General features: G+C 40.8%; 1 protein-coding gene across 11 annotated transcripts in view; it reads left to right on the top strand.

Moving 5' to 3' along the window:
• The window catches only part of LINGO2 (leucine rich repeat and Ig domain containing 2), an 805,515-nt gene that overhangs the window by 587,032 nt on the left and 190,851 nt on the right, over window positions 1–27,632 (top strand). For all 11 annotated transcript variants that reach the window (XR_010920756.1, XR_010920755.1, XM_067553189.1 and 8 more), the window contains one exon: window positions 13,864–14,023. The gene's annotated coding sequence lies outside the window, so the exon portion shown is untranslated. The remainder of the gene's footprint in view (window positions 1–13,863; window positions 14,024–27,632) is intronic.

Genomic DNA, 27,632 nt, shown 5'->3' with positions numbered 1-27,632 from the left:
TCTACTAATGACTGCATGTTTGAATCAACCTTGAAGGAGCAGCACAGGGAGAATTCTGGTAATCTAATAATCCATGAGTTGGGTTTTGTTTTTTTGCTGGGGAAAGAATTTGAAGTTTTGTTCTTTCTAAACTCTCCTCAATGTCTTACATTATTGGGAAGTGTGAAAGGAAAGAATTAGGTTATGTCTACACTGACGGCGGCAAAGTCGCTGCCGTCAGATCGACCTTTCTGGATCAATTGAGCAGTCAGTGTAGACCTGCTGAATCGATCCAGAAGTCGACGCAGTAAAACCACCCCCTCAAGTGGCGTAGCACTGCATTGACAGGCACGCGGTTCCCATCGGCGCAGTGCAGTGAAGACACGGCGCAGAACAGAAGCACAGCAGTCGACGGGAGTTATGCAAGCCACTCTGCGTAGCTTGCGTAACTTCCATCGACTGCTGCCGAATCGCCAGGTAAGTGTAGACCAGGCCTTAGTGTTGACATCATTGCTTTATCTGTATGTTAGGGGCACTGGCATGACAGTTCCACCCAGTGCAGATACAGAATTCTGAAACTGTTGTTCTCATAACTAAGAGCCAGAGGACATGTCCTTCCTCCCTCTTCTCTAATACCTTTCAGGCCATATACATATCATCCAACAGGATGTTTTCCAGTAACATAAAGAGGTATAGTGCAACTGAGATGACAGTGTCAGTATTTCTGGTGGTATTCTTAGACAAAATTGCAGCCACTCTTGCATATCAGATGAATCGGGACAGCTTTCACTGAAGAGAAATTTACCTCTCCAAGGGTGAAGCCAACTCCATGCAGTCAGAATATTTGCATTTAATAACATTAGGCTGAGCTATGGTACTCTTTTTGAATGAAAGAAAAATTGCTGGTTTCACCTTCTCCTCTCAACTTCAAATAAGCTTCTTGCTGGCGAGCTAACTAGCTGAATTAGGGTGACTGATTCACATGTGTTAGACACTGTGGGCAAATTCAGGGATGATGCAGAGAGTATTAAGTTAGTAGACCTAGTAGATCCTAGTAAACCTTTTCAGAACAATTTAAACCTACTTGCTGATGTATAAGGGGACTTTAAGGAGGTGGAAATTAAAGTAGGGTGGGAACTGCTGTTACTTGCACTTTCTTCTGTCCTTCTGTTTAGTTGCCTTTTTGTTACACATTTTTGTTTAGGCCCATCAGCTTCTGAGTTACACCTGCTTAGACTGTGTTAACAGGTGGTGTAATGTGGCTAAGGCGGTTAGCACAGTTTGTAAAGTTCCTGATGGGGAGTGTAGATGGGCAGAATAGGTTTCACTAGCACAGTTAAACTGTGTTAGTAAAACCATTCTCAAAACTGGGTTAGCTGAGCAACAGTATGAAAAGAGCTTTATACTGCAACGTTGATGTCACCCTGTATTCCTTCGTTGGCTACAGTATTGTCTGGGGAAATGATTCTAGAACTTAGTGTGTGTTTTTCTTTTAATTTAAAAAACCAAAAATTAAGAAGGAAGCAGCTGTCTTCAGAACAGTGATAATGGTCCCAATCTGATTGGGTCTGACAACGCAAGCATAGTGAGATGTTTTACTTTCAAACTGCAAAATCTGATTGGTCGTTTTAGTTAGCTCTGAACCTGATGTTACCATAGGTAACTGCCCAATGATGTCACAGTTTCAGGGCAACTGCACCTGTATCCCCCCTCCATGGTCCACCAAAGGCACTTACTTTAGGCTTCCAGTTCCTAGTTGTCACCTCACTTGGGCAGAGACCCACATCTCCCTCCCTCCCGACCAGGGCTTTTAAGGTTGCAACGGTTCTCTGCCTTACACTGTGATATCCACAGCAAGACAGACAGCCTAAAAAGGCCAGCATCTGCACTTTGCTTTCTCTTCAAAGACCATGACAAGTGTATTGCCCACAGTTATAAGTTACTACAGAGAAAACATTTAAACAATAAAATAATCTGCCTGCATGCTAAAAAGCTCACCAGAGGTGACCTCCAACTCCCACCTGGGGGCTCTCATAGGTGTCAGTTGTTCAAAACCCATAACTGGTTTTTCCCCATGGTTACAAGTCCATCTTAGATCCTAAACTAGAGCGAAGGCTGGACAAATCAGCCATGTTTTTATCCAGCTCAGACATTGGCCTTCGGTAACAGGGAAACAGGAGACAGTCACCCTCTCCTCAGGGCATAGGTTCAAAAGGTTCGGATTTTGCATAACTGGAGTTGGAGAATTTTCATTAACTTCTCCCTAGGGATTCCTCAAGAAATCCACTTAGCACTTGTGGTCCCAAAACTCCATACATGTCTGGTACATTTTCAGTAGTCTTTTGAACTCACATCACACCCTAGAGAGATTATATACAATTCTGAACCACAATAATACATAAACTTAATAAAATAAGCTCTTTCACGAATATTTCAGGAAATTGCTATATCTCTCACAAATGATATATTTTGTCTTCATACATGACTGCATCTCAGAAACTGCATGAAGCAGGATCCAGCTTTTTTAAAAGCTTGTGGGCTTGTGCATTTTAAAATGAATAACCTTTGTTCAAAGTTTCTATTTGCTTTGTTTATGTATCAAAAGATCTGCTTTAAGGACAATCCTGTCTTTTCTATACTGGACCCAGGCCACTGTGCATATAACTATAGAATGTCAGGAGCCCTTTTTCACCAGGATTTACATTATTTGCTGTTGGAGAAAAATCTCAAGGCAGAGAGTCTACGGGGTATGAAGGTTACATCATTTTATTACACATTTATATTACAGTAGCATCCAAAGGCTTCATTCAGGATTTGGGGGCCCATTATGGTAGATACTGTGCAAACACAGGTAGAGATGATCCCCATTTTGGAGAGCTTACAATCGAGAAGCCACGAGATAGGTAAAGGACCAAATGAACTAGCAGAAAATGATAGAAGCCTTTTTTGTTGGGAAGGATAAGGGAACTGAAAATATGAGTATTGTTGCCTGGGATGGATGGGGGATTTGACACTTCAGCAGATCCTGCCTGCAGGATTCCCGATGGGGCACAGCTGTACATTGTAAGGATCATGTGATGGAACCCTGAAGAAGAGCCTGGGCAATGCCTCTTCTCCCTCACTGCAAATGTCTCCTGTGACTCAGGAGAACTGGCTTGATCAGGAATTTAATGTACACCTTCCTGTGGCAGCACCAGCAAATCTGTTCTTGCATGTTAAACACGATCTTTTTTATATACATGTCCTTCTAGAGGATCCTATTTCTTTGCTTGGTAGTCATAGACTCATAGACTCCAAGGTCTGAAGGGACCAATATGATCATCCAGTCTGACCTCCTGCACAACACAGGCCACAGAACCTCACCCATCCACTCCTGTAATAGACCCCTGACCTCTGACTGAGTTATTAAAGTCAAATCACAGTTTAAAGACTTTAAGGTACAGAGAATCCACCAGCAACTGAACCATGCCCCATGCGACAGAGGAAGGCAAAAAAAAACCCCAGAGCCTTTGCCAGTCTGACCTGGGAGAAAATTCCTCCCCAACCCCATATATGGTGATCAGTTAAACCCTGAGCAGGTGGGCAAGACTCACCAGCCAGAGACCCGTAAGAGAATTCTCTGTAATAACTCAGAACCCATCTAACATCCCTTCACAGGTCATTGGCATATCTACCACCAGTAGTCCAAGATCAGTCAGTTGCCAAACTTGGCTGTCCATCATACCATCCCCTCCATAAATTTATCAAGCTCAGTTTTGAAGCCAGCTAGGTTTTTTGCCCCCACTGCTGTCATCTGATGTCATCACATCAGACATGACTATGTGTCGGCTAAAGATATAAATCCATTCAGCTGTAATTATGTTATCTTGTTAGGTATCTAACTTATAGGAAGTCAGTGATTACTTTTTCATTCAGAATCTTTCTTCATTGGTCGCAAAACAAGCCCTATGATTATCCCATAGTAATTATGAGAACATTGTCTTCACTTATGATTGTTTTCAGTTGAAGACTTATGGGACTTCAGTTTTTATAGATCACCCAGCCAGCTATTTTGGATTTGGAGATTTTTCCTCATTGTGTGAATGTAGCAAATGAATCTTGCAGATTATGTTAAAAGAAATGAAATTTGTGTTGTCCTTTTGGGACACAAAATAGTACTCATCTGCTGTATTTTGTGCTTCTGCCATGCATTTCAGTCCAAAGTGTTTTACAAATATTCAAGAAACACTGATAAAAAGAGCTGCAATTATACTCACTTTGCTGATGGAGAAACTAAGGCACATAAAAGTTAAGTGGCTTGCCCGAAATCATGAGATGACTCAGTAGTAGAGCCAGAAATAGGACTCGGTCCCCCTGACTGCTTCCTGCACTGACACAATTTGACTTGATATTCCTCATGAAATCTTACAACAGATGGCAATATAGCAGTGGAAATAATGGCTGCAGATAAATGTTTTGTGTTACATTCTTTACCCTTATTGTTCTATTAACTTATATGTGCCCGACTACAGTAATAGAACAGTCTTTATTTACTGTTCACATGTTTATTTACATGATCACAGGGCCTCTGCCTCATTCAGTCCACAGGATGGACCTGTCTGAATCATGGGCTGTTGTCCCAGTCTCCTTGTCCAGCCAGTCCCAGTCTGCCGCCCAGTTAGCAGTCAGTGATGGGAAGGATTCCATCTTGTCCTAATCCATTCCTTCCCACCTACCCCCTACCTGCTTCCCGTCTGGCTCTTGTCCCCTCTGCATGTGAGTCAGACAGCAGCTTCCTCCTCTACTCTGTCTGGGAGCCAACAAAAGGGTCGTTGAGAGCACATGTGAAACAGACTCAGTTCCATGCCTAGTCCCACCCCAGCCCTGACCTGAGTGGCTGGGATCTGCAATTACAAGGAGAGATCGGACTTTGCACTTTTAACCCTGGGTTGAATCAGTGGAATTGCTCTCTTGGGATAGCACCTGCACAATGCGCTCAACACTCGGGGAATGAACCATGCTCAGTAAGGAAGGGATATTCAGAGATTTTAGCTGCTAAAATAAGAAGTCTCTAGGAGCATGTGGAAACTGAGATTTCCAAATCTTATAACTTGGCCAAATTTGATTGGATTTTTACAGAAACAGCAAAAGGAACACTTCTGATACAAAGCCCCCTTCTTCCCCCCGACCAAATTTCAAGTCTCTCTTTCACAGCCTTGTGATGCGATAGCTTCCCAAGGAAATGGTTATGGGCATTTTTTCAACATGGGCAAACAATGAATTTTTCACTACTCTTTTATTCTTAGAAACTGCTGAAATATTTTGACTGAAACTTTCCAAAAAATTTCAGCCTGAGGCAATGATCTGACATGGAATATTTCAGTCCAAATGGTTGAAGTTTACCAAATATATAAGCAACTGAAAACAGGATCTTATACTGGAAAGTATCAGGCAATTTTATTAATAAATTGCACTACCAAACCCAGCTATAATCACCAGGGCATTAATTGTATATTGCATTGTGAAAGTTCAGTAAATAATTCCTTTTTCTATAGTGATCTCCGTGTAATGGTGAATCTGTAAATATTGCTAATGTCCCTATAAATTGCTGAACTCCTTCTGGGAGTTGCTTAGTAGTTGCCTTCCAGGATCAGGTATCTGAGTAGCCTATAAAAGAAAGCAAAATATTACATGCTCTGGGCCAAATTCAGTCCTGCTGTATGTGGACCAAGTTCCATAGAAGTTAATGGAGTTACATCGGGGCAAAACTAAGCAGTTTCAGCTCTGGCATTTCAATCACTTGTGCTTCAGGATGGCATTTAGTCATTGCTGCTACTCTATTGATAGGCTGCAAGTGGATTTCTACAGGTTTTTGAATTACTTGTAGCATTTCTATACATATCTGTGGTGTGACTTTACCCTGCAGCATATTGGTTTTATAAATCAGTATATTTCTTCACCCTCTAAAGAACCAATACCAAAATTTAAATATAAATAATTATGCTGAAAAGAAACTGGATGAGAAATACTTTAGTTAGAATTGTGAAATATCTTAGCATAAAATGGCATTTTTTTCTGAAAGCAAAGAAATGTTTCAAGATAGAAGACAACTAAAACTGATGAGAGTGCAGTGTCCTAATGCAATATCGTTATACAGGCGGCATTAATTAAAGATGCTCTGCTTGAATCTACTCTCACATCAGTGAAAATCAGCACTGTCACTGAAGTCAATGCAGGTGCATCAGGTAGAAATCAGTGTGAGTGCAGAATAAGGGACACTGTCTTTAAGGGCCCCATCCTGAGAGGTGCTAAGCACCCACAAGTCCCATTGACTTCCGTGCATGTTGTGGATACTCAACACTTTTCAAAACATGTGCTATGTTGGCATTTCTAGTCCAGGAGGCTTGGGAATGGGCTGCTTGCATCTGAAATCATAATGAAGATTCATCGTTGCAGTCTGTTACAGTGGAATTGACAAATCTCCCTTTGTTTGACCAGATTCAGAATGCTTGCCTCTTGGATCAGCACTTGTCTCCTTGCCGGAAGGTTAGCAGCCAGGTTCTGAAGCTGGGGAGTTTTGAGGGTTTTTTGGGGGGCCAACCAATAAATTACCAGCTGTTGACAGGATTACACTGACTGTTTTTACACTGAGCTAAGAGGGTTCCTACAGAGATTCCTTAATGAGATGAACATAAAAAGAATATCCTGGATGATTTGCATAAACCGTGTAATTAGTAATGAAGCAGTTAAACATGCAAAATTGGGACCTACAACACCCTCATGCTATTTATATTGTAATAAAATCCTGGGCTCAGTAATAGAATAGCAGTATAGTCATCTGGCTCTGAGTCTCTCTTTTTTTCAAGGAATGACAGGTAATTTTATACTTCCAGAAAATTGGATATGGAAGGTCTGAAGTTTTGTGAATTGAAAAAAATGGAAGAAAAAAAATCAAGTAGTTCTGTGAGACATTCTAAAACTTGCAAAGCAGTGGTTTTAACTCTTGAAAAATAATAATAATAAAAAAGAAGTCCATTTCTTGCTGTTTTCTCATCCCTAACCCCCCACCCAAAATGGAACAGAAACTTGAACGTTTCCACAAGATTTTAAATTCTAGAACTCATGAGGCCAGATGCTCAGTTGGTGTAAATCAGCATCGCTACATTGAAGCCATTCCTGAGTTGCACCAGTTTAGGATCGGGTCTGTGCTATCCTAAATAATTCCTCCAGTTCTATCCCAATCTTGTGCATACTGCCATATGAACAAAATGTAGCTTCGTTTATTTACTGCATATGAGAATTGTAGAAGCTAGAGCAGGATAAGACCTATCAAGTCATCTTTTCATCTCTCTGCAAGTGCAAGATTGTTCCCAGTAGTATGTTCTCCAGTCTCCAGTTGCTTAGTCTACTTTTAAATGACTCAAGCATTGATGAATCAATGAAAGTCTAGCTTTTATATTTCCCTTGTCCCCCAAAAGGAGAGATTTAGACCCATAAGATTAAAGGATGTCGGTGAGTGATTCTTCTGTCATCTGTGATGTCTGCGTTTATGTGGGAATAGTATTTGCTGGTTAAGTACTACCATAGTAACCAGTGCTACAAACAGAGTACATCATATTGTTGTTTGCTCTACAAAATTGTTGCTTTAAAAAGATGTCTTGCTACTGGTGAGGTGCTATCTATGAAATGCACTGGGAGTATAAGTGTAGTTTTTAGTAAACAGGTGTCCACCATATCACAATGGATCCCTTTGCTGGCAGACTCAGAAGAAAGACCAAGGGATTGAACGAAGGACACTTTAATCTCTCAAAGGTGACTCTTCTAGGTCAGGCTTGAAGCCCATTGCTAGGCAGTGTGAAGAAGCTTGTATTACCACAGCCCATGCTGTATCTGATCTGTGGCTCAATAAAGGATTTCAGTTTACAGAACTGTTTGTCCAGCACTAAATTAATTTTACAAGCTTTACTGGACAAATTGACTTTCAAAAGAAACTTGTATCATCCAGAGGACATCAAAGTTTAAGGTAGGTTATTTAGATTTTGATCCTAAAATAACTCTGTGTCTATAATTTGTGTTAATGTTGTAGATAAATTTTGGTTAAAAAGGAGCTCTGAGGTTTTGCCTTAGATTTATATATCTTGTTTTTGTTTATGGAAGGGTTGAAATGGACTCCGTCATCTCTGTCTATTATAGCAAGCTGCCTTGGCTGTGTCTATTCCATCCCTCCTACTGGATGGAACATGAGACCTTTTCAGAGATGGATTCTTTGTTGTTGTTTTGCTGTCTTGTATATTGTATTTGGTAAAGCCCCAGCTCCTGGAATCAGGTGGCATGTGTGAGAATCTCAGCTTACTTGCATGGCTGTAGAGGAAAGCTTGAAAATATGAACCCTAATGAATCAAAAACTAGAAGGCAAATGAAAAGAATCCAATGTGTATTATTTTTCTCACTGTTTTGGGATTTGACTTATGGTTGTTCAGTGCTTGGGGTCGTCGAGACTGAGCGTGTTCCTGCTGACAAGTGAGCTAGTGAAGCTTCTCTTGCCTTTTTAGGAGAAGCCTGAAGGGCATGTGGGAAGGGCTGTGGAAAGTCTTGCCAGTGAAACCCCAAACCAACAGTGAAACTCTCTGGTGCTAACTGTATGGCCTTGCTGAGCGATGGAGGGAGGGGGCAGGGCGTGCTGGCTACCCCTTTCTCCTCACCAGACATCTTCAAAGACCATTTTAAAGGGGTCCTTTCACCTCTCTCCAAGTCCACAATGGGTCTTCTGAGAGTACAGTAACCCCCAACCTCCACTAGGCAGCAGCATGGCAGGAAACGTTCCTGCCCTCGCTATTGGTGGCTACTCAACTGGGATGGCCCAGGGGGTGGGCAGGGTGCTATTTTCCTGAGGGTTCAGTGTTCTCCATCCACGTCCCAATAGACAGGTGTCCACATCACAAAAACCTGCCACCGCATTTGAATCTCATCGGCACTGTTGTTGGCGGTCAGCAACAGGTCAGAGATGGCAAAGGCTGAAGAAATACTGGGTCCTTTCAGGACAAGGTTGAGCTACAAGAAGCTTGCATTGCTATTGTCCCTCCTGCTCTGATGTCTGCAGTATCTGTGTACGTGTACAGCCCCGGACCGCTACCGGTGCCTTGTTGTAAACATTACAAAATCTGCCCTGGTTCAGGGTCAGGTTGTGTCTGGCCTTGTATTGCAGCTGGCTGCAGAAAGTTGTTTAACCAAAACCATCAGACTGCTTTCTGCCCTGTGCAGATCGGCTATTGGGCTGCAGCCCCTTTGCTTGCTTTGTCTTTCTATCCAGCTCATTCTCTGCCACCAGAACCCCACCAAAAGGATTTAAATAACCAAGCCAAACCAAAAAGCTGTCCGATCTCACGTGACCTGCGCCATCCTTGCATTAGTCGCTCTGCGTGTCTGTAGTATTCCCACCCTGTTGTCTGTCTTGTCTATTTAGTCTGTAAGCCCTTTGGGGGCTGTCTCTCATTCTGTGTTTGTACAGTGCCTAGCACAATGGGCCCTTGTTCTTGGGTAGCCCTTAGGCACTACCATAATAAACAGGAAAATAAAGGAGGGGGCAAGGAACTTTTCCCTCATTTGTGTCCTTGCCAAGAGCCAGACACAGTCATCCTCCTTGTACGTAAACAGGGCAAGATTTGCAAAAGTCTCATGCTCTCAATAGCGCTAACCTCCTCAAAGGGAAGGAGAGAGACTGAGCCATAGGTCTGCCTGCTCTCTGTGAGCCTGCAGAACTGGCACTGTTCAGGGAAAGGGCATGCTGCGCCTTGTGAAAGGAGGTGATCAGGAGCTGCTCTTGCTTGTGTTGTCACAAAGCTCCTAAAGATATTGGGCCGAATTCTGCATTGCATTTAGCCTTGTGCGGCCATTTCCACCTGTGTACAGTGGGGGCATGATGCCACTATTCTTATCCGGTAGCGCTATGCACTCGCTTTGGACAGGTGGAAATGCCTATGCAAGGTGCAAGGCTACAGAGAATCAGGCCCATCGCATCTGCCTCAGGCCCAATGCCTTTGCCAAGCTCCTTGTATACCCTATACTTTGGGATTGTGCTTTTAAAGGTACAATCCAGCCCTTACCTTATATTTTCAACTTCTTATTGTCAGTACTTTCTTCTTAGAAAGTGGGACAGAAATAACAGTAGGTATGAATAAGTGGAGGAAACACTGGATTTTAGATACTGAGCCATCTAGTTAAATGGGGCTCGGGTGTGGGGAGGGGATATTAGGTGTAGTGCCATGTTTGGTCTTTTCTCGTCATACTTCTTTTGTTTTTAATGCCAGCTTTGTTGAATGCTTGTGACTTGTAAAATCATTGCTAATACAGTTTCATTAAAAGCAGTACAGGCATGGTGGAGAGACCAGTCAGATTTCCTTTTATTGCAATAAAAGAATATGTTGTTATAAAACAGATGACATTGATTTGCCATGCGCCAATGTAAGGTGAAAGAAAGCTATTAGCTTCAGTCTTTGAACCATCTTATGTAATTAACAAAAAAAATAAAGGTGGTGAGCCCAAATCTGTCCAGCTCTTAGATGACAAGCAAAATGAAATCTTAGGAATAAAACAATTGATTTGTCTCGAGTATTTGCAGTAATCTGAACCTTATTTTTAAAACATTCTTGGTCAAAGCCTTTGGCGTTGGGACCAAGTCTGAAATCTGTGGCAGGTAAATGGGTATTAACCAGCTTCGATCCTGCACTTTTTTCCTCTTCTGGAAAACTAAACGTAGCCATATAATCATAATCACTTTACTTCAGTAACTGGAATACTAACACCACCGTTTTTTGCTCCATGAATGGCAATGCATTGTGTAGGAACACTGCGTGCACTGCGCAGACACCCTAACATCATGCTATAGCTCTTGGAGGGTTTTTTTGGTTTTTGTTTTTTTTTCTTTACATTGTTTCTTGAGGAAAAGTGAAAAATAAACCTGATCTATTTCTGACCACTTTACTCTCACTCACGCTCCCCATCCTCCTACTCTATCAAAAATTTCTTTACTGACTTCTGGTCATGGTCCTACAGCCCCGCATTCTCTATCCCTCTCATCTGCCTCCACTAGTGCCTCTTTGTCCTGCCACGTGCCCGCTGTGCCATCCCCTCCTCTGCTCTTGACTCGTTTGTCCCACAGTTTCCACCGTTGAGTCCATCTCAGCAATCATGGCCCCCCTTCCCATGAGTTTTCTCTGCTCATGTTCCTGTGCAACTCCAGGGAAAATCTATGGACCACACTGATTTCCTGCACTCCGGAAGTTGTCCGCTCTTCCTTAAATCTTGCCATATACTTCCCCCCTTGATCGCCTTGCACGCCTTTCATCTATGTCACCTCTTCTCTCTGTCTTCTTATGCACTCTTAGCTTCCTCCCCACTTCCCTTTCTGATCAAGATTTTTCTACCTTTTCTTGTCTAGCTTTTCCAAAGAAAGGATTGTCAATATCAAGTGCAGTCTATCCTCATCCTATGACCTCACTCATCTATTCCACCTGGATCCCAAGCTATTCTCTCCTTCTTCATCCCATTCTCTGATTTTTTTAAGTGACTCTCAACCTCCACTCTCTGGATTATCTGCCCTTCCTCCCCTCAACTGGTCCTTTTGATCCCATCACCTTCTGCCTTTTCACCTCTGATACCCCTTTTAAGGTGTCTCTGGCTGATCTTACAAATGTTGAGGTGCCCAGATTTACTAGTCCCTGTTGAAAATCTTGTCCTCACTTTCTTAAGTACCATGTGCACCTGGGGGTCTATGCAGTTTTTAATTAGCATATATTCAAAATATTGCACGTCATTTGCACTTTACAAACAGTAATTAAATGAAACCATGTTTTCCCTTAGCTATCAAAAAGGCCCCATGTAGTACATTTATAGCTTGCGAACATTAAGAGCGGCAATCTTAGATGCACAAAAATGTCTCATTCTGTCTTTTTGTTGAAATTTGCTTCTGCATCTGATTCTTTATGCATATTTGTGGCTGACGCTATGTACGTTAAACCCAGTGGAAAAACTCCCACTAATAGCTTGGTGCAGGATCAGACCCCAGCTGTGTTTACAATTTAGTTATTCCTCTGACCTTGAGTGTATGAGATCAGAACAGAGCTATTAGTCTTGATCATTATTAATATAGGTGCATCCAAGTACCTATGTTTGATCTCTGTACACCGCTGCCTTCTCAGCTAAAATCACCCAGAAGCCTGCAATAAATCTACTACTGTGGGTTTTTTGTTGCCAGTGCATTATGCATCAGATGCAACCAACCATCTGCTTAACTTTGGGCAAAGTATGTTTTGTGGAGTGGGGTGGTGGTTTACTTTACGTTTTTATTACACATTTCTCTTGTCCTTCGTTTGCAAATTCCTTTTTGCTTATCTTGGTTCCACTAATGATCACCATAGGTTGCAGAACAGTTTGTGTTACGACCCTCCTGTTTTAGTTCATTTGCAGCTGTCTAGCCTTCATCTTTTTAAACAGAAATGTGTCATATTTAGTGTCTTCCCAATGGAGAATTATTTGAAAGCTAGAGGAAAGATCAGTTGGCTTTTTTGGAATGTCAGAGTGGGGGGAACCTCTCCCCCGCGCACACATTTGTCCCACCAGTGTAATATAATGTAAGCCCCATTCAAAAAGAGGGCATTCGTCTGGAGGGGTAAAGAGCAGGTGGCCATTCCACTGCCAGCTTCCCAGAGTGTTCCATAGGCAGTGACCCAGTCAGCGTTAAGTTCCAGCAGAGACTCAATATGAGTTATAATCTTAGATACAGAAGTGTCTTGTTCTATTCTTAAAATTTAGTTCTGCATCCGATTCTTTAGACGTATGAGGGGCTGATACTGTGTGCATTAAACTCGATGCCAAAACTGAAGGGGCCCCCAAGGAATCACTGGATCTTCCGGGTGCCTTGGCCATGACATTCCCTTGGTGCTCTGTAGACATTGCCAGTGAAATCTGGACTGCCCAGTCAAGTGGAAGTTGCAGAAAGTTAGTATCACTGCAGCCAAACTCTCCAGGCAGTTTTACTGCTGCTGAAAGCCACACTCTGGCTTCCACTGATAGAAACCTGGGGCAAAGTAGAGAAAACCCAGGGCAAAATAAATTCCCATGGAGCATTTTCAATTCTGGCTTTCCTTGTTAAATGTCTACCACACACATTAGAGAGTATGTCACAGGGATGAGTGAATGTTGCTGTAGGAAGCTAAAATGTTTAATTTATTGACTCTTTTTTTAAATGGTACAATCTTAACGTCACATAAACGTTGAGGGCCAGAACCTCTGCTGATGTAAATCAGCATAGTTCCATTGACTCTGTGTATTGGTTTATACCAGTAGAGCATCTGGCCTTGGATATTTTGCCCTTAGATTTACAGTGTTTTCCTACATATAGTGTGAAAAGTATACATGCCTGATATTGGTTTGTACTGGGTCTTGTACTGTTTGTTACCTGGGAAGCCCATCACGGAACACCCACATTTTACTTCACTGAGTTCTTAGCACTGCTTTCTCAGATAAAACTCCCACTGGCTTCAGATGGGAGCTTCGCCTGCGGGGAATATGTGTTGAATGGGACCTTTCTGAGAAGGGACCTGCAGCTGTGTTTGCAGCAAAGTCATGGTGCTCAGCTGTAATTTTTTAAACATAAATATATTATTATTAAGCCTGACAGTTTTAATAGATCAATAACAACATGGTATATAGCAAGACTTACTCAGCAAAAACAATTTCAGTGGAGCATAAGCTTCACAGTCTCTGGCTTTGATGTTTATCCTGAGCCGTTTATGGGTTTGTATGCATTCCTTTATGAAGCACTTATTGATTAAGTGATGATGCCTCTTGGTCCTTGGACATGGTTGACTATTTTTCAATTAAAATGAAATAATATCTGTGTTACAGGTTCATTTGGAGCAGTTCGAGTGTGATGCCATGAGAGATGCTGTTGTCCATGACAGGTTGGGATTATTATGATCAAATACTCTTTTTTGACTTCACCCATTGGCCAAGAGCTTTGTATGGTAGACAGCCAAGGACTGGACTTTTACTAATAGTGTAACAGGTAAGACTATTGAAATCAGTTCGTTTATTGACCATTTCCAGGGCTTCTTTTAACTGCAGTTTTTCATAGCGTATGTATCGCTCTTCTGTTTATTTTTGATATTATATCCAACAGATGGCTACTTCTACAGTGTTATCTCAGCACTGTGTCTGTAGTTTAAATTAATCCTTCTATTCTCAAGGTGCAATAAGGCAAAGACCAGGCTTAAGATTCACATTAGATAAGTACAATAAAATTTTAATCCCATACCTCTGAACAATAGAAAGGAATACAAAGACATGCTTAGACATTATATTTGCAGTGTGGGTCTTTTTAAATTGTGACCAGGTAAGCACTTGTTTTTCCATAAAACTGTATTAGAGTTGCTACTGGGCTAGAATATTTGCACAATAATATCTGTTTGGTTTTTTTTGGTTTTTTGTTTTTTTACTGTGGAAATCTGTTTTGCGCAAACACAGATGCAAAGAGATTGATTCAATTTAATTCCAAACAGCTCTCGCATTACCTGAGAAGTTTTGCTTGTTTGAAAAAGAAAAATGTTTGTGACTTAAGCAAAGGATAAAATTCCAAGGGACTGACTCTGCTCTCACTTACAGCAGTGTAAGTCAAGACCAGCTCTTCTGAACTCAATGGCATTGTATTAGCCTGAAATCAATGGAAGTGAGGTCAAGCTCAGGCCTATAGAAGCTTAGAATGGCCAGCATGTGTGTTGCATATAAATAACCATTGCTGTCCATTGTCCATACAGAGTATGGACCTGATTCCACATATGCTTTAAAATAAAGTTAACTGATTACTTTGTTTTATTTCAAGAGCCTGAGAACCCTTATTTACCGTCAGGCAAGGCTCCCTTTAGGTGCCTGGCTAATTTATCTCTCTGCTCAGAACCATCCAGAGAAATTAATTAATTTAACTTGACGCCAGCTGATGTGATGAGAATCGATCAGCCACTGCTGAACATAACCAAAATTAAGCTAATCTACTGAGACTCCAACAGGTATCTCAGTAGCTTAGTGGCTTGTTTTCCCCCACTGATTCTCTGTATCTTGTTGTAGTCCTTTTCCTCCCCATGCAAGATTGCAGCTAAACCACGAGCTGGAAACCACTCATTAGTCTGACACCATGAACAAAATGCCAGACTGCTTGGTGGTGGTAGTGACTGTCCTCTTTGAGACATAAAACCCCATGTTTACTGACTGGTTAAAGTCCAATAATAGTCATCCTCTGTTTCGTGACCTGGTTAAAGGGGTCAATTGTGAGTCTGTTAATTTTTTTCAATGCTGTTGTATATATCTACTTTAACATATGTTGGCAGAAGAATTATTTTTGTAGTAACAAATGGGAGGAAATACAGCCTGTTTGCTGTACATCAATGCATTGGAGATAAAAAAAAAAAACAGTAATTACAGCAAAAGGCATCTTTGTAAACCTGATTACAAACCTAATCATATATTCATAATGCCTGTCTTCTGAATTCACAAGTAATTATTTAATGAATATATTTGTTTCAAATATTTTCACCAAAACTGTGCGACGTGTGTTATACTTGTATACCTTGGCAGGCTCAGAAGGAAGGAAAAAAGATAAAACTAATAACTGAAATAAGATAGCAGTTTACAGTTTGGAGAATAAATAGCGTTGTAACTGAAGTTCTTGTGGTACTATATTAAGGAAGTTTAATGCTAGTGCTTTCTGTTAAAACAAAAACACATTCTGTTTAAACTATGGGCATCATGTGCTGGTTTTTCTCTCTAGCCTTAAGGTTACTTTATGCTAGGTGAATTCTAGGCTGACAGCATATGTCTATCATAGGCCTGCTCTTTCATTACAGTTTTATTGTGGTGTAGCTCTGCTGAAATACAGTTATACTGGTTTAAAACTGGAGTAATCCATTGGTGAATCAGGACCATTCCTGCTTAGATAATCCGTATCTCCTAACCCCCCGACTTTTTATCCACTTTAAGAAAATTCTTTATGAAATTTAATTTACAGACAAGATGGATGGAAGGAAGCAAGCAGTGGTGGTACTATGATCTGTAGTCTAAGATGTTGTGTAGGATATGACACATGCTATATCTACAAATAAATACATCAAATCCTCCTTTCTGACTCCTCCCAAAATTTCCCATTTTTCACTTGCTTTCCACTCCTACCCATCCTCTCTTGCCTACAGTATATAAACAAAATATATTTTAAAATTGTAATATATATTTTAAAAGATCCTGGAAATAAGATGAGCCACATGTCTTCTGTTAATCCTTTCCTCTCATCCCATGATCCATACATTGTCTGGATGCTGATTTTACTCAGGAATCCATGCAGTAAGAGTCCCATTGACTATACACTGAAATCAGGGTTCCTTTGTGTGTCCGTAAACCTATGGTACTATAGAAATGACATAATGATAAATATAGGTAGGGTTTGGCCCTCAGAAACAATACATTTAAGCACATAATTTGCATTAAGGGGCATATCTTGCCTCTGGCTCGTGGCCTGAGTCACCAGATGGCATACTGGTGGGAGTGTTTGGGTGGATTCTACAGGACCATGAAGCAGGGATCCATTTCCCAATGCCTTGGATCAGCAGAGTGACTGTTCAGTGGGTGTTAACACAGTTTCAGGGCTTACAATAGCTTCTCTGGCTTTCGCAATGCTCCTCATTGGGTGATTTCTGGTGGATCTACTATCCCTTGTTCTCCCACATTCCACCTCCAAATCATCCTTCTGTGGTAATGGGGAAATACCCCTGCAGTGCTGGGGGAACTATATAAACCCCAGACGAGCTCCTAACATCTCCCCCCTCCTTTGCACAGTAGAAACATGTATTTGTCATAGTAGTCAAGGTCCCTGTATATCATGCAGGGGTGCGGATAAGCTAGGCCTCCAAATCCAGAACCTGTATGTTTTTATAGGAGTCTGTTCTCTTCTCAGTGCTTGGGGGTATGGCAGTATTACATGCAAACAAAGGTACACTTTACCAGGGCCCGGTCCAGTCTGCAAATCCCATGGGTATGTGTGTGGGAGGGGCCCCATGTTACAAGTTTGTACTGGGCCCGAAAAAATTATGCTTGGGCCCTTGTTACATGAACGACCCAAATAATAAAACCTCTTACATGTTTGCTGTTTTATAGGATTTTTTTTTAAAACAGAGAAATATTGCTATTAATTATACAACTGACATCCTTTTCCCCGCCCCTTTCATTTAATAGCGGCACCTGCTGCTGTTTCAGACAAGGTTAAGTCTGTTTCAGACAGACGGTTAAGGTTGTGTCACAATGGTTTCAGTGCTATTTTTCAGCAGCTTCTCATACGGTTGTAAAAATATTGCACCAAATCTTAGCTCAGGATGTCTTATTTTTATACTGCTTTAAAAAAATAGGTGTGTCGTCTTTGAAGTTATTGCATAATGCTAGTTTAAATATAGTGCTGCTTTGTGCTTGGGCACCTCAAAGCACTTCTTTTGGCATGAAAGTAAAAAAGGCACCACAAAGTGATGAGTCTGTGGTGGTATTACATCACATTGAGCATTCACAAGAAAACTGGACATGCAGTGCAGGCAGGCCAGCTGTATTTGTCGTAAGCCTGACATGGTTTTAGGGTTTGGAGAATTAACTGATTGATTATTGTGAAATGATTTTATACTGTGTCCTTCCATCTGTGTTATTATAGAAGTGCAATAGACAGATGTGTCGCTTTCAATAAGGCTCAAATGTTTACAATGCTGTGCTTCTACAGGCATTTAAAATTTGCTATCATTTTGGTGCACTAGGGATGAGTGAACTGATTGGTACAGATACGACCATGGACTCTAATACAGGATCTGACTGTTTAGATATGTTCTGATTCTCTCCCACCCTCCCTGAATATCTTATGAAACCAGACATCAGCCTCAGTGCCCCGTCTATCCCTAGTTTATCTCTACCCAAAAGGCCTTGGGTTACCCCTTCCAGTCACACACCCACCCTTATGGAATTAATGTTAACAACTGTTGCAATTTCATTTGAATTTCACAATATTTGGTGGTTTTCTGAATGTCCCCAGCTCCTAGAGTAGTGACTATATGAGAATCTCAGCTTCCTTTTTTTTAAAGTAAGTTTCAAGTCTTCATGGTTGCAGAGAAAAGCTTGAAAATGTGACCTGAGTGTACCCTGAAGGCTCAGAAACCAGTAGGCAAATAAAATGAACCCAAAATGTAATTTTTTTTAAAATCCCATGATTTTGGGGGACTTGGCTCTTGATTTTTGAACACTTGGAGTTGAAAACACTGAGGTTATCTTATTGTAGATAGCCAGTTCCTTTGATTCTTCCTCCTTGCCTTCTGTAGTCATTGGGTTTAATTTACTAGTTCTTTTTTGGGTGCTTGGAGGTAAAAACAGCAAGTATTTTGCTTCTAAATCTGCAGGAGGCCTCTGAAGAACATGGAGTGTCACCCATTCTGCATCAGCACAGTAGGAATGGGGAAAACATTCTTCCTCATCCTACTATACAGGCTGTTTAATGCTAGGGGAGGGAGGGAAGATGGCTGAGAGTGCACTGGACCATTGGTGTGATTTCCCCAAGAGCTCTATGCCCTCTGAAGAAGGTCTCAGCTTCAGACTGTTAAAGGATCAGTGCAAGAGGAACGTGTCACAGTTTAGGATAGCTACACCTGTCTTCCCCTTTTGTGATCCAGTAAAGACACCCATGCTCAGGTTTTCAGCTCCCCCGCTATCACCTCTCTTGGGCAGACACCCCACCTCTCTCTCTCGCTCTCCAGAGAGGGTTCTTTCCAGGCTGCACCATTCCCTACCTACACTGTGAATTCCCCAGCAATGTAGGTTGCCTGAGCAGGCCTGCTTTGCGTTCTCCTCAGAGGCTATATAAATAGTCTGCCTACAGTTAAGTTATCGCACAGTTTTTTTTAAGCAAGCACATTTATTTTAAGGCAAAAGTATTACAGAGAAAACATCTTAAAACTCGTGCTAATAAGCTTACCAGAGATCACCCCAACTCTGACATGGGCTCTAGCAGATGATCAGTCTTTCATACTCCATCAAGGGATTTTTCTGTGGTCACAAGCTCATGACAGCTGTTAGCTCAGAACAAGCACACCCATGAATCTGAAAGTCACTCTTTTATCCAGCTGGGGTCTACAATCTTGTACTCATGTAGCAGGTGATCAGCAGACAATGGATTTTTTCTGAGAGCGCAGCTTCAAAAGGATGGACCTGGAGGTGAAACTCTGCTTTCCCTCCTCCTGAGTATTTTCTAGGAATCCCACTTAACTTTGTCTAGCATTTTGTTGCAAAGGGTCCTTTGAAGCTTATAACACTTCCCAAGGTTTATGTTAGTCATGTCTCCTAGAGAAATTACGTGCAATCCTCCAGTAACCTACAAACATTTGCATTTTTAATACAATGAACTCCTAAAATAATTGCAGTACAGTTTGTGCAGGATATTGCAGGTAATTACCATATCTTTCAGATTGATTCCCCTACCTCTTCACGTCTAATGGGGTGGGGTGGCTACTCTAACCTGAAGGCTTAGCTAGGTGGGGCAGGAGTGTCGAAAAAGGGGCAGTGGGCCACAGTGCTGCCTCCTAGCCCCTTGGAAAAATGGGCGTCTTAGGGGAAAAGGATCTTCACTTCTGGCTCCAAGGAAAGTGATGTTGGGCCTTTAGGAAAGAGGACTTCTTCATTCACCCTCACACTTGAATGACAGAAAGAAAGACAAGTTGGAATTTCTGGAGAGGTCCTTTTCTCCCTCTTCCTAAGTGAATCAGTATACGGAGGGTGTTTAGGAGAAGTCTTCTTCCAAAACATCCCAGTTTCATTATTAGAGGAAGGGGAGTGTGGACAGCTGCCGCGGGAGGACTAATTGGCATTCCTATAGCTCTACCTGGATTGAAAAGAGGTAAGGCAGAGCTACACTGCTCAGAAATCCTACGTTAGCTCAAGTCTGCTGGTAGCTGCAGAGCTGAAAGCTTCACCCAGGAGATGGGCGAGAAAACCCAGCTATCACAAAGACTAGCCAAAGTTATTCAGCCATATTCGGAAAACTGGTGCTCATATTATCTAGAAAACAAACTACCGGATTTCTTCATTCCTCATGTTTGCTACTATCATCCTTTATCGATGTGATTTTAAAAAACCTCTTTAAATACATCTTTGCAAAAGGGCCATATTAGCTCAGAACAGGTCTGCGCCTCTTAAAAGTTCTCTCAATACATATTTGCTTGAAATGAAATCTCGTAATCCTGTTCCTGAAATTTGTATGTCCAATTAAAAAGGGGTAAGCTTCTTCACAACTTTATTTCTCTTCTGAGGCTTTTATCTTTTAAGCTTTATCCATCTATTCATCATTTAATCATCTCATCAATCATTAAATTTCAACTCTTGAGCAAGCTCAGCAGCAGAGGAAGAAACATTACCTGAAGAGAGAGTGAATGTAACTGACACCAACATGTTCACAAATAAAACTAATTAAGCTACTATGGAATGCTACCTAGATCAGGGGTGTCAAACTTCCGGCCCGCGGGCCGGATACGGCCCACCAACCTTTTTGGTCTGGCCCCTGGTGGCAGCGTGTGCTGCCGCGAGATCTCGTGGCGTTGTACTCTCTAGTGGCGTCGCGCGCTGCCGCCAGAGAGCACAATGCTGTGAGATGTCGTGGTGTCAAGCGCTGCCACGAGATCTGTGTACTCCGGCGGCAGCGCGTGGAGCGCTGTGCGCACGAGACACAGCGCTCCAAAAGGCGGGAGAGGTACAGTGTGGTCTTGGGGCATCGCGCAGTACTGTAATTCTTATTCATCGATCGATTCTTTTAATCGTAAAATAGTCGTAGTTGTAGAAGTGAATTTACTGCAGTTCCTATATCGCTGATCTCTAGCAAATACAACACAATGCTACATAAAAATGGTTGTGCCTAGTATTTCGGTGGATGGTATGTATGGCCCACTTGAAGTACATTTAATTCAAATCTGGCCCACCATAGCAAATGAGCTTGACCTAGGTGCTCTTCTGTAAAGCATGTCCTAGCTGAAAAGAGAAGAAAAAACAGAGTTACTGTTAGAAATCAGGCTGCATCCTAAGCCCTGGATCTGAGTAGCCCTACGGTTTGGGGTGTTTGCAATCTGAACCCCCATCTGAATTTTGATCTGTTCCTAAGAATAGGCAAATAGGTTTTTGTTTTTTTCAGAACCTGTATTCGATCAAAGTTTAAGTCAGGATGTTAGGACAGTGCCCTCCCAGCTTCTCTGAAACCTCTCTGCATTTCTTGCTTCTGGCCAGTATTGTAGTAGGATTGCCAAAAATATCCTATTTTGGTTATATTTCCAGCCTGATCAAGATCACTTTTGCAGAGAGCAGAGGGTCAGAAAATCATCTAACTGTCTGGGTTATTATCCATAACGAATTGCACCTCTGAACCTTTTGAGGTTCACCTGTCTCTTTAGAATAATGTCATCTTCTTCTTCATTTGGGATTTACATAGTATCGGGTTGTTCCCCTCCTGATCTTCACCCTTATTGACTGAGGTATTATACCATTGTAATGAGAGACGCACTTTACGCTTGCCTCAATACACAAGAAGTTTCCTCTTGTAATGAGATGAGAATGAAAGATTGATAGAATATGATTGGTGTGATGTAGCTTGATGGTATTATTTTTAGCTCAGGGTATGTGTTTGTTCCCATTACAAACTGGAAAATTAGATGTTTGGCCATCAGAACATATTGAGCTAAAAATCAGTTTCTTATAAAGTTCTTAATCCAGGATTGCACAATAGTTCATGGTCTGTCAAGTAAATAATATGCATTTTAAGAAGTCACTAAATGTGTATTTGAAAGGAAAAGTCTCAGCAGTCGAAGAAATGTCTTTTAAAACGTCCTTTATAACCTCTGTGGCTTGTCAGATGGAATATAATACATGTTTTAAAACATGAATCATATGAATTCTGCAGGGTTTTTTATTAACATCTTAATATTGAAAATAAAACAAAATCAGATAGGAAGAATATTAAACACCTTTGCATGATATTAATGTGTGTGTGTTGTCTTAAACCTAGGAATTCAGAATTAATGCATTAACTTAGTCCATTCATCTTATCTAGGAATTGCAGATGATGCCTTGAGCCTTTGTTACAGGTCTCAGGATGGTGGGATGATCTTACAGATCATACTGGCTTCACTACCTTGGTAGGACAGGATTAATTAAGGATGAATTTTAACCTGTGGGCCAAAAATTAGTCTCTGTAATGAATAGGAATTGCTTGTATGGAGTGAAGACAGAATGGCGCAACATTGTAAAACATTTCATTTTACTGTGGCTCCTATGCCCAACTCCCAGCTGCCTGAATTTCCGCTACATCTAGTATCTTTCTTTAATGGACACAACAATATAAATTATGAAGCTTTGTGAGTGAATTATGATGTGTGTTAAAAACGTTTCTAATGTTACCCAAATTTCCCAAACTTCATCTGAAGCAGAATTTGTTATCTTTAAATTCATATTGATCCTGCAATCCCCATTGGTCATCGGGTTTTCTAGCCATTTTATCCATTTAATTTAATATATTATTTAATGTAATATTGGCTACAGTGTGCCACTTTTACTATTTCTAGTAATTTGCTTTGCAAGTAAACACATTGAAATCAATGAGACTATTAAAAGAGTAAAAGGCTACATAGTATGACTAAAGGTGGCCGAATCTCTAGGTAAATCTAGCTAATCTATTCAATATGCCCATCACTATAGTAGGTAAGTGCCATATATTTTGAAAATACTATGCATAGATAACACCACTCTTGATTCTGCCAACAAAGCTCTCTACCTTCTGTCGTTTTAGCCAGCATCTCAAGTTAGATCATTTTTGGTGATTTGCTGCTATTTGAAACTTGATTCTGACACTGCTATTATTTTTTACTACTATCTTACTTCACGAGTAGTCCTATTGAAATCGAACAAGTAAGCTGCTACTACTCTTAAGCCTTACTTTACACCTTGCTGTGTTCCTGACACTCAGACAGTCCAGTTCCTCTGTTGATTAAAGTGTCTTGCTAGTTCCTCCCAGGTAATGCCAGTTCCTTCAATATCTACTGTCCTTGCCTTCTTCCAGGTCTTCCTTGGTCTTCCTCACATTCTCTTTCCTTCCTTGGGCACCCAGTTCAATGCTTGCTTAACATGTCTCCCATCTTCCATACGGTGTATGTGTCCCAGCCATCTGGACCTTCTTTCTTTGATGATATTTTCTAGTATGTCCTTTCTCCTTTATTTTATCTTTTCATTAAATGTGTAGTGTCTTCCTCAACCATCTGTGATGGGCAGCCTCCAGTCTTTTAGTTAGCCACTGTCATTGGTCAAGTCTCTGCTCCACTCAGTAGCATGCTCCCTGAACAATTGCATGGTATAATCTGACCTTTAGTTTGGTGTGGAGATCTCTGTTTGACCAGATGTTGTTCATTGTCCCAAAAGTAGTGTTTGCTTTTCCTAATCTCATATGAATATCTTCATCGCAGCTACCTTTAAATGTCATCACACTCCCCAGATAACAGAACTCTTTAATCTGCTCAATTTATTTTCCATCCACATCCATATGTGCATCTGTTGTCCAGTTTCCTATCTTCATAATCTTGGTTTTCGCTGCATTTATTTTCATTCACAATTTTCACAATTTGATCTACCATTAATGTAAGGCCAATCATTTTGTTCTACATCATATTTAAGCAATGTCATCGGCAAAATCAGTCATATAACTCATCCCCATTAACCTATTTCACACCACCCACAGTGCCTATTTTTTGCCTGCTTCATCACCCAGTCTGTTGCTAATGCAAAGAGGATTGGTGATAACACGCACCCTTGTCTAACTCCAGTCACAGTATCGAACCACTCACCTAAGTCTGTATGCAATCTTACCAGCCATCTACTTTCATCATATAAACTCCTTATTATGTTTATCAGCTTGTCTGGTGTCCCATAGATTTTAACAATATTCCACAGGTTCTCTCTGTGGATACTATTGAGCATTTTCTTAAAATCAATAAAGATTATTAAGATGGGTTTTTGCTAAGCAGTACCTTTTTTTTTTTCAATGTATGCGACTTAATTGTACAGGTCAGCAACAACTCTAGTGGCTAAGAAAGAGTTGTGGACCCAGCAACGGAATGCATCTGAAATGATAATGCTGAATGGCTCTTGATACTCTGTGGCATAAACACCTTAAATATAGGAGACAGTCTCTTCCAGCACAAGAGAATTCACAAATTCACATGAACATCACCAGAAAACATGGCTGTCAACCAGATAGACCAAGTGTGTATATCTAAGAGATGGACATCTTCTCTGAGGGATGTCATAGTTTGCAGAGGAGCAGATGTTGGCTCAGAACATTATCTTTTAGGGGCAATATTACAACTTAAACCCAAAAAGATCACAAAGACAGACAAAAAGTGTTATAGCAATAAAGATGTTCATGGGCAAAGAAACGTAGATTAGATTCCAGATTGCATTTGGTAGCCATTCCAGCATCAGGCTGATGAAAGTCTGAAAGATACATAGTCAAAGTAAAAGAAGACAGTAGTTAACACAACAGAGGAAGAAGTGGACCATTGAAGAGGGTGGAAGAAAGATGCATGGATTACTTCTGGAACATGGGGAGTGTTTAACTAGTGGAAAGCTCTGAAGGCAGAAAAAGAACAATACAAAATTTCTTAAAGGCAGGTGCAAGATACCTAGAAAAGGACAAAGAAATAAAGATAGAAATGCCTGGGTCCAAAAGAGGGCTGCAGAGGCAGAAGAAACAGTGCAGTGGGAAGACTTCAAGCAGCTCTATAGAATAGTGAAAGATCTCTCAGGAAGAACCAGACTGTCACAGATAATGCCCATCAGGGATTCTCATGGACAGATGTTGAAAACATATGAAGAAAAAGGCAGATGTTGGAAAGATTTCCATTCCATATTCAACTGCTAGAACCAATGATCACGTACAGATTCGAGAGAAATGCCAATACTAAGTTAGAAATAGAAAAGGGACCAATAACACCTAATGAAATTAAAGCAGCCATCAGAGGTCTCAAATAAGGACATGTTCCTGGGGTTGACAGAATTCAAGTGGGGATCCTAAAGGCAGGAGACAGTATTCTGATGGAGCAGCTAACAAAACTCTATAATGAAATATGGATGAAAGAAAAGTGCCACGAGACTTGGAAATATGCTGTCACTGTGTCATTGCCAACAAAAGGGTCATCTTAGTGCGCGAACTGGAGTAGTATTGTATTGCTATCAATCCAAGGCCAAGTATCATTATTTTGAACAGAATGAAAAAAGTAGTGGATGAAATATTACAAGGAGAACAGGCTGGTAGATCCATCCAGGTAGATCATGTTATGAATAAAATGTTCACTCTTTGACAGATCATGAAAAAGATACAGCTTGGGGGGGAAAAAAAGCCATTCTACTACTCAGTGTGAGTAAAAACCCAAAATCCTCATAGGCTGAGGGAGCACACGTTCACTATTGACATGCAAGGTATTTGGATTCCTCCCTTTGATAATTAGATTATCACAGATTGGTCCAGAGAGTCAGGGAGCCATAACCAGTATCTGGATGCTTCTCTCCTTCCCTTCCCTTCCCTCCTTATCCCCTCTTTACGCAGATATCAGCACAGGGCAGAATTTGGGCTCTGTGTGGTACTGATTATGGGTGGTTTTGTGATTAAATAGTTAAAAATGCACTAAAAACACATGCATACCCCTTTTTGACATTCTGGACCAAAATTTGCAATATATTTTGCTGGGATTTCAGAGTAGCCCTAGGTGAATCTTGGTCCTTCCCTGTCTACTTTTATATTGTAAAACACAACACTGTAATAATCACATTCTAAACTGGAAGAAGAAAAAATGACTCATAGTAACTAATTCTTTGAAACTGCAAGACTAATCCTACAACTGGTTTTCTGGCATAGATGTGTTCTGGCAAACTAGGTGGGCAGGTCAGATTTCTTACTGTATTTTGGGAATTCTTCTGCTACTTTCATTACATTAGTTCTGCTGCTGCTTCACATAGTGGAGATAAACATTTATGGAATTGTTTTGTGACTGGCATATGCTCTTCTCTCCGATAAACCACACAGTGTATTAATTTTTTACTAGATTTAAACATGTGAAAGAATAGCTAAATTCATTCTAAGTGCTTACTTTACTGTGTTGTAACTTAAAACTGTTCTCTGTTGTCTTTGAATGGTGAACTCTTCAGAATGGAAGAAGGAAGGTTTCCCAGGAACATGCAGTCACTACTGTTTATGAACTGTAAGCATTTGGTAACGTTGCTTGTCTTTTCAGGGAGGATGAGAGGTTGGTTGTGATAAGATGCATTCACACAGAGGTTGCACAGCTCAACCTAGCGCTTAGGTGAACTAGGTTGGGTAAAAAAGTATCTAAAATAGCAGCCGCTAATGGAATTGTCAAACAAGTGCCACTGCATTTTTTTTGTTCTGGGGCCTGGACAAGATGCTTGAATACTGAAAGGCAATCTTTTCAAAGTTAGATGTGAGCAAGTGCACTCATACATTTAACATGCTCACAAACATCCAATGTACATACACAAATCATGTATTATTCAAGCATGTGACCTACTAGGAAACTCACTGGCTGTTTGTTCAGGCAAATATCTTACATGTGCCCCTCACGGGGGATTTGCACACAAAATTTGGAGGTGTGTTAATGTGTGGACTTATTGCACACACCTCACTCTGAAAATCTGGTCCTGAAATAGGAGGGAATGGGCTACGTTCTCATGCCACTGCTAATCAGAACTATACAGAACTCAGTGGCTTTGGTTCAAAAGGATTTCTTTCAAACTTTTCTAATGTTGTTTCCCATGGGTTAAGTTTTTTGATTTTGGTATATACAAGTTAAAAGCCAAACTCTGTTTAAAGCCCAGGTTCAGATATTGTTTATCCAAACTCGAATATCACACCTCTCTGAACCTGATGCGTTTGTAATAGATCCAGGCAAGTATCAGCAGATTTCATAGTGAATGTTCTGCACAGTTCTATTTCTGAGACCAGGAAATGCTGTAAATCCCACGAAACAACCATTTGTGAGATTTCTATCATGATATTGAAATCAAAGTGTTTCACATAGGTTGTGGCTAATGCTGATCCAAATCAAAATTCTGAACCTTTAGGCAGTTGCCCATCATTATCTTACTCATCGTTTTTACCATAATTTCAAACATATTTGGTAAGGCTAACCCTTCAAATTTCCTTATGGCTGTGGCTTGCTTCTCATTTTGTCCCACTCAGTTTCAACACGTTATAACGCTCAGGTCAGGTTTTCAAACTTAGATGCCAAATCATAGGCATGTAAAGCCATATTTAGACAGAAATTCACATTGGAAACAAAACTCAGTCAATAGCGAGTTCTGATCTCTCAGCAGAGTAATAGTTATTGTTGAAACACATAAAGTGTACATATATGTGTTACAAAAAACCAGATTGTGTTAAATTGTTTACTTTAATCAGAAAGGCTGTTTAGTCAAATACAATGCTTCTCCCAATCCCCCACCAAAAAAAATATTGCTCAGGTGAGCAGTAAATTATAATTTTATCTCATTAGCGCTAATAATTTTAT

This window comes from Emydura macquarii, unplaced genomic scaffold (genome assembly GCF_026122565.2).
Source record: "Emydura macquarii macquarii isolate MOO-44397 ecotype Brisbane River unplaced genomic scaffold, CSIRO-AGI_Emac_v2 contig_1451, whole genome shotgun sequence".
Taxonomy (NCBI): domain Eukaryota; kingdom Metazoa; phylum Chordata; order Testudines; family Chelidae; genus Emydura; species Emydura macquarii.
This window is presented reverse-complemented; position numbering and strand designations above follow the sequence as displayed.